We start from the raw sequence: 12,093 nt of genomic DNA, 5'->3' as shown, positions 1-12,093 counted from the left end.
CCTCTGCTAGGTCATTTCCAAAGTAATTGATTTTTATTTTGTAACACAGTGTAATCACCAACTTTGCTCACAGCATTACTTTAAATACATAAAAACCTAGAAAACTTTCTTCTTGCTACAGAAATAGCGGAAATGTTATTTTTGTTAAAACACCGACATTGTCTACCATTCTATTTTTAAACATACAGCTGGTGGAAAAACAACTCTATTACTGTTACATAACCCATTTTTCTACAGACTTTACCCAATCTCTATTCTGGTGCAATCAAACAAATTGAATCTGTCATAATCTGAATAATTTAATATGCATACAATTTTGACTTATTATTATATTCTTATAAAGCCTAAAAGCGCGTGGGTCCAACTTCTTCCAAACCCTACATCGACCATACATCGCTTAGTAAATCACGTACTTCACTCTACCACCCAAACTGAGTAAATATCCATGTCTTTTTGCTTTTATTACTTCACATTTAAATTTGCGCTGCTCCTCCATTTAAAACGGCGAGAAAAAAATAAGCCTAAATTGAGTGAATGAGCAAAATTGTTAATAGTGAAAAGCCTACACACTCAAAAAGTGTCACTCTAAGGTGGTTGGTGTGCCCAACTTTGACAACAACTATTAGTCCCAAACATGGTAAAACAAATTAAGTTGAAGTTGGTTTTAAAAAATGACTTAATTTTTGGTCTAACAAAAAATTTACCACCACCTTCAGTGATATACCTCTAAACTCTAATGATGATGGAGAACATGGAAAAACAATTTTCAATTTTCCATTCATAGAACTTACTGAATGAGTGATTTTGTGGATGTTGTTTTGACAAATTTGGAGCTTATGTAATCTGTAAAAGAATGAAATATAAAGAAACTTGTTGTAGGATTAAGACTGTTTTGTTGTTGTTGTTTTCTTGGTAACGCACTGGGGGGTTCCAATATAAGATTTATTAGCTATCGTTGAGCCAAAACATAGACCTTTACGTATTAAGTTATTTAATTTGACATTAATAAATTGTCGATATCTTTTTTTTTTGTCTAAGAAATTATAAAAATATCACACTAAATATTTTTTTATTTTTTAATTTTCTTACAGGTTTAAGGCGGATTTATATCGCATTTGTATACTGGTAAGTTAATTGATTGGATAATTATAATTAACTTGATGAATAAATCAATTGGAAATCGATAAGCTCTAGCGTATTGGTTATATTGGGTTGGGCCTCTATTTGACATAACAACTTTTACATATTAGGTGGAAAGGTATGTTGGAGAGAACAATATGAAAGGTGGTGTAGTAATTTTATTTTTTTTTTAGTTAGTTAGAGGTATAGGCTGTTTTATTTTAAGACATTGTATATGACACAATATCCGACTTTGAAGAACTTATAGATTTTAATTAGCATAATAAGTAGTATATGATCTCATTGTAAAGCAGGTTTATGAACTTTTAGAGAATTGAAAGTTCCTTTACTTTATATTATATTATGACATATTAAATAGGATATTTTTATGAATGTAATTTCTTAAAACTATTTTTCACATTCTCATGTGTATAAATGGCGCCCGGGCATAGAATCAATGTTGTTGGAACTATCGCTCTACAGTGGTTTGTTAATGCAGGCAAGTCTGAATTAGTACGAAAATTGGAAAACAAGGAAAAAAGACTTTTGAGAAGGAGCAAATTTCCGTTAAAAAATGATACCCAAAAAAATCGAATGTAGAAATCACAATGAAATTGACCCGACAACAAATGTTGTCAATTTGATCAAGAGATAATTGAGGATTCCATCCCCAAATCGTAAAAATTACTACATGGTTGTAAATTCGATCGCAAAATTGTAAAACTCATAACTATAACTAGGGATAGGATTTTCATGCACTTAAAAACGAATAATATGCGCTTAAAATATGCTCTTAAAAATAAGAAATATGCAATTAAAATATGCATTTAAAACCATATAATTTTCATATATCAAAATTTAACGTTACTTTATGAAAATTAAAAAAAAAAAAAAAAATAAAATTTCCTAAAATTTACTACTTAATAATCCAATTTATCATTTGATCGCGTTTTGTATTTAATTTTTTTTATGAGTTTGGCAACGTTGGTCTTTCAGTTTTGCACAGTATTTGCTTACGTTTTTTTACTTTTTTTCCAATTGACATTCAGTCACTTTTGGTCAAAAATGTCAAGCGTATAATTTCGTTAGTTTTACCTATTTTTGTAAAATATGGACAAAAAACATGCATTTATTTTAAAAATATAGGCACCAAAATATGCAAATAAATGCAAAATATGCATTTATAGTAAAATATGCAAAAATATGCACTAACGATTGAATGCCATTTAGAAGGAAATCTCCTGATTCCTTTAGGTACATAATTTGATGCCATGCTTCTAAGGTGTTCCTAAAAAAACATGCATTGGCATGGATATCCGATCCCTACTCATAACTTACATAATAGGTATAAAATAAAACTATTACTCACTGAGTGATTGACTCCGTGAATCATAAGAATACTGAAGACCTTTCTGCTGTGATAACTTGATATTTTGCATAGTGATGAGTCTTAAGGAAAGACCACACCGGAAAGGTATGCGATAGCGGTACTTGTACGGTACGGGTACTTGTATGAAAAAAATTCCAAACCGATACATCAACGTTCAGATGTGGAAATTTTTTAATACAATTACCGTTACCACTACCCGTACCGCTACCGCAGACCTTTTAGATTCATATAGGAACTGGACACCGCTTATTTTCGCTAAATCATTTATTATTAAATGATATTGAGCCCTTTGATCGTCTTAGGATCTTTGATAAGAATAGTTGAACTGGTAATTTTAAGGAACTCATTCACATGTGCTACAAAAAATATTCTTTCAAGTTACCTACGTATTTTGAAACTTTATACAAAAAATTTTGGGAAAAATGTAAATTCAAACAAAATAACGAAAAATAGTAATGGTATGCCAATTTGTATTTTTTAATAATTGTCGCACCTTTACCACCTTTAAAAAAAAAAATGAGATCCATAAATTTATTTTTGTGATTTTTGTTTTTGATTTATATTAAGGCTTAGAAACTGGTAAAACTTTTGTATAAAATATTCATTGAAATTGAACTAGGTACCCTTTGGGAGGAAGTCTAAAATAGAAAAATTGCTTCTGTGGAAGTTAACACGTTTATAAACATTTTTGAAAAATCATAGATAGATATTCTGGAAATAAAAATAACGCTTGATTTTTTCTTATCAAAATCGATGAATTTATCAATTTATAAGTTAGATTTGATTAAATCCTCGACTAGGTCGCACGAACCTACTTTTAGAGTTTAATATGTTTTTTAAACTTTTTACATACAATTTTTTTTAAAGTACCTATTAATATAAAAAAATCAAAGTAGTTTTGGTATGCCATTTTAAAATGAACGAAATTAAAAAAAATCAATGCGCCGTTTTAAAAAACTTAATTTTTCAAAAAACAAATTCTTAAAATTCCAAAAATATCATTTCTTGAAAAATTTGGTTTAGATGAAAGCTTTTATATAAAAAAAATTTTTGGCGCAGGAAAAATAATTTCAAAACTCTTCTGGAGAGCCTCCAAAAAATACAATATTTCAAGTTTAAAGTAAATCGCCCGTTTATGCTGTAGGCTCTTGCGGGACTCAATTTTTGCATTCTCTGTTATCGTTACCTATGTAATGTTTAATAAGTGTTAACTCAAATTCGGTTTTATTTTCAAAGGCATAACTTTGTATAAATGGTAGGTATTCACAAGTAAAAAGTTTGTGTTATTTTTTTTAGCTATTTTAATGAATGCCAATTCTAATTTTACACAACATTTCTTAAAATTAATAAAAAAAAATTCGGGAAAGTGAGTCAGCACCTTCATTTTCTTCCACCAGACACAGAAAAAAGTATTCACATTTAAGTTTCTTAATAAATCATTAAAATTGCCAAGAATGACAGCAAAAGTCATTCCCCCATCTCATTGGGAACTAAGAAGAACCTTCATCATTTTTTATCACACTTGAATGAGAGAGTTTCTCATGAAATCTGTTCAAAAAGTCATTAAAATTTGCTAAATAAAATCAAAATTGATTCTCAAAGCCTCGTAAGTATAATTTATATTTTTCTTTTCAAAAGCCTACAAGGAGTTTTAATAGCTGCTCTTTTGATGCAGGCTACAGGTACACAAACATTATCTTAATATATTATGATGTTTGCGTGATGCAGGTTTGCTTTTAAGATATGCACCCATAATAATTATAATGTTGGTATAACAATGTATTATCCGAGACATGACCGACAGGCGATTGTGAGAAGTGAGAAATGTGATGCTTGAACTTGGTAAAGAATTTTCTAGGTGAAATATTTACAACTAACATAAATATATGCAATTTATGCATAATTAAGATGCTCACAATGAAAAAGGTACTTGAAACTTGGGTTTCTATAGTTATAGCTTCCTGGTTATTGTTCTAATATTACTTACACACTGAATTTAATAGTTTTGAAAATTAGCCTGAAGAGTTTTATAGGAATAATTTAGTTTTAGAGTGCGAATTTATTTAAAAGATTACCAGGAACGTTAGTTTTAATTAAAATACTATTAATTATTTAATTAGGAAAATTAATAGAATACAGTAAGGAAAACCCTTGATTATACCTATAAAGAAAATTATGAGAACTTAATAGTGAATAGCTAATTAAGATTCTAATAATGGTTTGAAGCTTTTTATAAAAGTGTATTCATTAGCGAAAAAACGGTACAAACTTCTAGCTGCTTAATGAGGCACTTGTGAGAAGCTTGAAGTTATTGAAAGTAAACTAATCAGTTGGGGTATTGGAATTTGCCTTTTGTTCATGTATCAACTCTGTCAAATCAAGACATTTTTGATACTTTACAGCTTGATACCCACTCTTGGAATTGGAAATTATAAAAAAAACAACACAGCTGATTTATTTCTGCTTACTAATTTGTATATTTTCCATAAAGAACTTAAACAAGTTTACACATTTTTTTTTTTATTCTTGACTCAATTTTTTATTCAAATGTAATTCGCAGGTTACCATGTAGCGGCTTTTTGTAATTAAAAATCAAAATTACAAAATCACACTCTTGTCAAAGAAATAAATAAATGTAAAGTTACAATAACTTATGAAAGAAATTAGTTTGACATGGCGAGGTATTTTAATTAAAAAATTCCATAGACAATAATTATATCAGAAATGAGAGGTGGCGTTATCTCCAACAAGAAATTATGGGTGCGGTATGTCAAATCATTTTAATTAACATTTAAATTAGTCCTTGGCAGTGTAAGTAGATACAAGAAAACTCACTGTACCTGCATTAACTCCAAGAAACCCGCACTCTGAACTCAATATAAATTGAACGGAAAATATCAAAACAAAGGGCCTCATAAACTTGAAGGCTATCTGTATAGTTTTAATGAATGAAGAGAAAATGTGTTCACGATGATTTGGCAATTATATATTTTCTTTTTGGTTTTAATTTGCAAAAATAAAAGTTTTACTCTGCTCAACTCACCTCGGGGCAACTCATCTCAGTCAACTGCTTATGAGGAATTTGTTTGACTTACTCACAGAATCAGAAATGACGGCAGAATTCGGTTGTCCTAGACCAAATTTTGATCAGAACTATTACATTATTTTCATAAAATAAACAAGTCAGAAATTCCAGAGAAGACTTCAGTAGTTGATAAAAATCAACACCTGAAAAGTTAGAATTTCAACTCTGCTATTGTCCATTTATATTTGTTTTTTTTTTTTTGGATTTGTTTCCCATATTCAATTTTTTGTTTTTGTATTGTATTGTGATTTGTTCGTTCATATGTATGATGGATCCCTCCGTTGATTTCCTCAAATTTGTTCCTGAGTTTTTCGGAATCTTCTTTTAATCGAATCGTCTATTAATTAGTTGATGTACTGAACTGAAAAGTACGCACATTCCTTAAATAAAACTAAGGACTTAGAACAAAATATGATGGGACTTAGAACAATCAAGAATACTCCGGTCTCATTTTCAGAAGGCTACTTACTTGTCTTTATTGTTCGATGTCCCATTAAATTTTATTATCTGCTGAAGAAATTTTTTTAGACAAAAAATTCGGAAAGTGCACTCTTAAATTAGTAAAACTGCATCATTGACTCATTTTCGGTAAAAAGTTTATTTAGAACAATTTTGCTTTCCGCCGACGATTTGTCAGACAACTGCCACATTTTTGTAGAATTGTCTCCTAGGAAAGTTCGGTTGTCCATAATACTGTATGAATGTTTAGCGTCGATCGCAATATGATCAATCTGGTTAACAATATTGATTGATCTGGAGACTTCCATATCCTTTTATGCAGCAAAGTCGACTTGATGTGCTTTTTACCTTAGCATTAAGTTTTTTATCGAGGAGCTCGATTTTTAGTGGTTTTATTATTATACTGATCTACAATTCTTTTCCAAAGGTTTTCGGCGTGCTGAACTCCGAAGTCAGAAATATTCGAACACTTACCGTTTTTTTTTTCTTTTTTAATAAAACCGTTAGAAAATACAAAACAAATTTTGAGGTTATGCTTTAATGTGAGGAAATTGTATATAATATTAATTAACGGTTTCTATAAGCACTGTTTTTCTTCTTTCAAAACTTCTTGAAATCTTTTCGATATCTTTTTTATTGCTCGAGAGATCACACTGAAAACCTTTTGAAAAGTATAGTTCTGTCTCGGCACCAAAAACCTTGTAGGCTTGTGTTGTATCAGCTACAAAATCCTAATCGGATTCGACCAGTCAGGCATAAGAGGGCCTTATGCGAAAAAAAGTTTCGCATAGCTATAATCTTCATAACAGTAGTCACCTCCGCCACGTTAAGGCTAACCATAATGAAGGGAAGATTCACCAGATTTTTTGAGTTGAATTTATATTTGTTTGTAAAAAGACAAGTGCTGAATTTTTGTTAACTTAAAAAAAACTAAAATCAGATATCAAAGTTCTCAAAATTCCAAAACTGCCATTATAAACCATAATCTTTACCATTATTATAGAAAAAACAATAAAAAAAAAACAATACATTGAAGATCCCTTCTCTACGTTCAGTTATTTCCTTCCAATAAAATTTGTCCTCTCAAATCATGAAATTCTTCACACCATCGCGCATCGATTGGAATGAAACCTATAAAAGATTAAAAGTGTTCTTTGGCATTTACCCTTTTTTCTAATTCTTTTCTAGAATTCTTCTCTATTTTTTTCATTTCAAATAGAAGAAATGAAAGAACTTTTTAACACACTGAAGGCCGCCACCGTATATACAACGCTCCAACAAAAACGCTGCCAATTAATTGCAATTCTTCTGTCAATCGGCAAAGTGAAAGGTGGACTGTGTGGCGCCTTGTATTTTGCTTTTGTGCGCTCTATCAACCCTCAAGGGACATGATTTAGCAGCAGCATCATCAAAATGTCCAAATCGCCATAGTCAAACGTCGTCATCATCATCGTTCGTCGTCTCCATCGTCGTCGTCGTATTTGGCATCTTTGTTGTCGTCACTATGAAAAACATGGAAGTTTTTGTTACTTACAACAACATAGCGTGGCGGCGCGGCTGCGCAGCTCATGTTATTTCTGTGCTTCAAAAAGATCTCACAAAGCCAACCCGACTTGAACACTTGGCCACTACAAGCCACCAAAGCACTCTATGATCTCTTGGCACAAAAGATCCTGCGCGCGAATACATACGAGATGCATGAAATTGCAAAATGCTCCATGAAAAATACAAAAACTTGCCCCCTTTTCCCCTACCATTTGAGAGTCTGTTGTATACGCAAAGCGATGAATGAATACGACGTCGACGAAGCACGTATTTGCTCCGCGTTGTAATAATGTGCGCTCCCCCATTATGGTCCTGTGACTCATGTCTGACTCTTTGGACCCTAAAGCTATATAGTATACAACAACATACAGCTGAGGCTCTTAATTGCATTATAGACCTGGGATCGCAATGAATTGTGAACATTTTCCCACGCTCTTGGTCTTTGTTTGTTTGTTTAGAAATGAGTGTGTCCGGACTACAACACTCGCTGACAGTCACTTTTCTGTCTGTTTTTGTATCAAGTAGTTTATAAATGGAGCTCCACCAAACTTTTTTTTTTCTTCGATTTGTTCTCCTACTAACTGACTTAACGCTGATGCAATAAAGTTTTATTGCAAAGTTAATGAGATGGGACTTTGTCTCAATGCCATGATGTGTGTAAATTTTGGTACAATCATTCCAATTCCATAATTCAAAGCTCCCTTTTTTCCCATATTCTTTGCCACTAAAGTGCTTAGTGATGGTCCATTTTTTTGTTTGTTTCTCTATGAAGCCATCTTGCGGCAATATTATGCAAATGGCTATATGCAAACAGCTATCATCGCTGTCATTTTGAATTTGAATGGGCGCGAGCTTCTTTACAGAGAGATGCTATAGATATGATGTTGATGATTTCTCTTTATAAAACTGGCTGTGGTTATGGCGCTGGTGTAGCAGCAGAGAATATGTATGTAGTTAATCCGGTCGCAAATGGAGTGTGAGAAAGTTGCCATTTTTTTCTGGAGAATAGTTTGGGTCATAAAAATTGATGAGGAAGTATGGTTTTGACATTGTGTCAATGGATTTAATTGAGTTATAAGTATTCATATAAAACGGCCATTGAAGAAGTTTTACCGTTTTTTTTTTTCAAATGGTTTCTATTTATGTCAGATGGCTTCAGTTGGTGGTATTACCAGATTAAATCTATTTGGACATTGGAATTAACTGTGTTGAAGTTAATTAGGACAGCACTCATTTGTTGTGAATAAATTAAAATCAATATAGACAGGTGAGCCGCAGTAAATTGACAGAATAATTTTAAATGTCAGTTTAAAGGCTTGAACCATTCAGTGGTAATTATCGTTACTTTCGGAATATTTTGCAAGACTTGGTACGCACAGACATCTAATAAATCACATTGGTTTGAAGTTTGAAAACCCATCAAACTGGTATATTTATTTACAATTTCAAAGATATCGAAAAAGGTCAAGTTTAATATAGAAACCCCGTCCAGACTAGACAGTGTGTTAATAAATCTTTATACAAATTGCATTTACAATGTATTCCAGTGCTGTCAACTTGAGAATATTTTGTAAGGAAAATTCTCTAAAAGGGAGACAAAATTTATAAAAGTTTTGTAAGTTTTATAAAAAAAAAACAAGAACTGAGGATAAGGTGTGCCAGCGTTTTAAATCAAGATACAAAATCTTGTTTTTTTTTCAGATATTGGTATTGAATTTCAAGACTTTACTTAGGTACCTAGTACCTATGTGGATTAAATGATTCTATAGAACTGATATTGTTTATTTATGAATTGGTTTAGAAAAAAAAAAAACTTGCAGCAGTGATAATAATGTATGAATGAAACTTGGCAAACAGGTTGGCAAGACTTGGTATGTATAATGTTATTCTTAAGTCGAGTTCACACTTAGTTGATCAACACGTGCACAATACGTTCCAAGTTCACATTGTCTAAACTTGTTGACAAGATAAGTGTGGAGTAGATTAAGTGTAGAAAAATTTAATCTTTCACAAAGTTAAGAAAGGATTTTCGTCATGCAATTCATCGGTCTGTGCGATCTGTATGATCGTCTGCACATATTTCCACTATAAACGGGTGGAAGGATTCATTTCAACTACAGATGATTTGTAAAGAAATCTAAAAGTTTCTTTTTAATATCTCACTTAAAAAATATATTTCACATACCAAATTTTGGAAGCATTGCAATTTTCTCGATTTCAATCAAGTATTTAAATGAACCTTTTTCGGTTAGCCTCTTTATAAAAGGGGCATCTTTTATACAACCGTTTTCTTATTCCTAAGTTTATTTTTAAAGTAAAACTAAAATTTAACTTTTTTTGTCACAAGAACCAAAATATACTTTTTAGTAGTTTTTGGGGTGCTGAATCCGAATCTGAAGTCGGAAGTAGCTAAAAATCGTCATTTTGGGGTAATTTATTATAAACAAATTTGTAACGGTGATTATAAGAACAGATATACGCTTACTACCTATTTGCATTTTTTTTTTCTTGAAGTTTTATGTTTCTGTAAATAAAATGGTGTACCTACTAATTTAATTTTGACTTTTAAATTTAAATAAACATCTATTAAAAACTCTTAAAAATAACGACTCCGCTTTTTATTCTAATAATGCATATTTTATTTATAAAGAAATTAAGTTGTGCACGCCCTCATTTTAATTCAAGGAAGTTAAAAATTTTATTTTTATTTACATATGACAAATTTTAATATAAAAAATAAAAAAAAAAAGGAGTTAAGCAACTTGAACCTAAAGAGCAAGTTGGGTTTAGTTATTATTTTTAACCCTCTGTCGGCACACGGGTGTGAATTTGGCAAGATAAAAATAAAAAAAGATCACAAAAAAGTGTATTTATGAGGATGAAAATACATTTTTTTGGAATTGTGAATACAATATTCGAATTCCTCGGAAAATTCTACATTTAAAATAGTGAGACCGAAAAAAGTTCTAGTGACATGAAAAAGTATAAACCAAATTCACAAAAAAGAGGTGTGCCTACAGAGGGTTAATTTAAGTTCTGCTTGTCGGAAACACCTACGCCTTAAGTTTTTTATTTTAAGTTTGTTGGCAGTTTTTTATTAAGAATTTATACGTTTTGATATTCCGATCATATTTGGATAGATTTCAAATAACAAAACCACACAAAAGCTTGTGAGCAATCAAACGTCATTCATTCAGAGTTCTAGAGCGTTAACGAAAATGACGTTTTAATGTCCTTTATTTTGTTACTTCACAATTTATCACAAATTATTTATTGGCATTATTTTGCTATAGGTAGTCTTGATTATTTTTTATCATAATATTGCGAAAAAATATAATTTTAAACTACATAATATTCCTGTCAAAATAAGTTTTTTCGGTATGGTCATTAGTTGATGAATGCTGTAACTCATTTATATAATTAATTAAGTTTAAATGCACAGAAAATTCTTCCACTGATAAAAAAATGTATTAACCTCTTTAAAATGACAAAACTTTTTGAATAAAACAAAACATTTGTTTAAACAACGGATAAAATGTGTTGACCTTTTCTGTTAACCTTATCTGTTAACCTTTTCTTTAAATCTACTTGCTTTTCCATTGATCATTCAGTATGTAGTAATCCATAACATATTTCGATGTTAAAAAAAAGTTACGCATACGCCATAGTGACTTGTTTTCTGGTTAATAAAAATTGGAGTTAATAATACTTTTTATTTTTTTTTTTCATTGAAAGTCGAAATCTATATCAAGTAAACAAAGAATTTCAACAAAATAATTTCTTGAAAAAACAAACTAATTGCTAACAAAAAAGCCATAGTTCATCTAAACTTTTGCAAATAAAGAAACAAGAAATTATATAAAAAATGCTTAATTCCTCAATAAATCGACAGAGAAAAAAAACTATGTCATCAAACAACCTTAACATTCTGCAGATTTTCCGGAATGCACCTCACAGCTTCTAAGACCGCAGCAAGTGCTGCACAAGCCAAGAAACCCTATGAAGCCGCCATAGGCCATACCAGTCAGTACCATTCAAACCACAGAAAAAAAAGAAAGACAAAAAGCTAAAGAAAACTTCTCCATTTATATATTTTATGCGCAATTACCGTTAATTATACTTGAAACAAATCAATAATTCATAATTTGTTAGTTTTTAATTTTTTTTCCTTCTTGTTCTGAACATTATTTATGTTTAAATCACGATCAGGGCAAATATATAGAAAAAATAGAACACTAACATATTCGTGGTGAACACAAGTCAATACTAAAAAGAAAAGAATGAAAAAAAATGAAGAAAATGCAGTCAAGCGATTGCAATTAAATGCGATTAAAGCATTTCATTCGTTGCGATCAATTAGGGTGACGAAATCAATACAACGATGTGTGTAGCAAAAGCGATCCAACTGAATTTTAATCGACGCACACGCGTGCTTCAAACATTCCGCTTGCGCTTGTTCGAAAGGCGAGGGATTCCGAGTGACATTCCGCTTCAA

This window comes from Episyrphus balteatus, chromosome 2 (genome assembly GCF_945859705.1).
Source record: "Episyrphus balteatus chromosome 2, idEpiBalt1.1, whole genome shotgun sequence".
Taxonomy (NCBI): Eukaryota; Metazoa; Arthropoda; class Insecta; order Diptera; family Syrphidae; genus Episyrphus; species Episyrphus balteatus.
The sequence above is the reverse complement of the archived record's forward strand: the minus strand, read 5'-3'. Positions refer to the sequence as shown.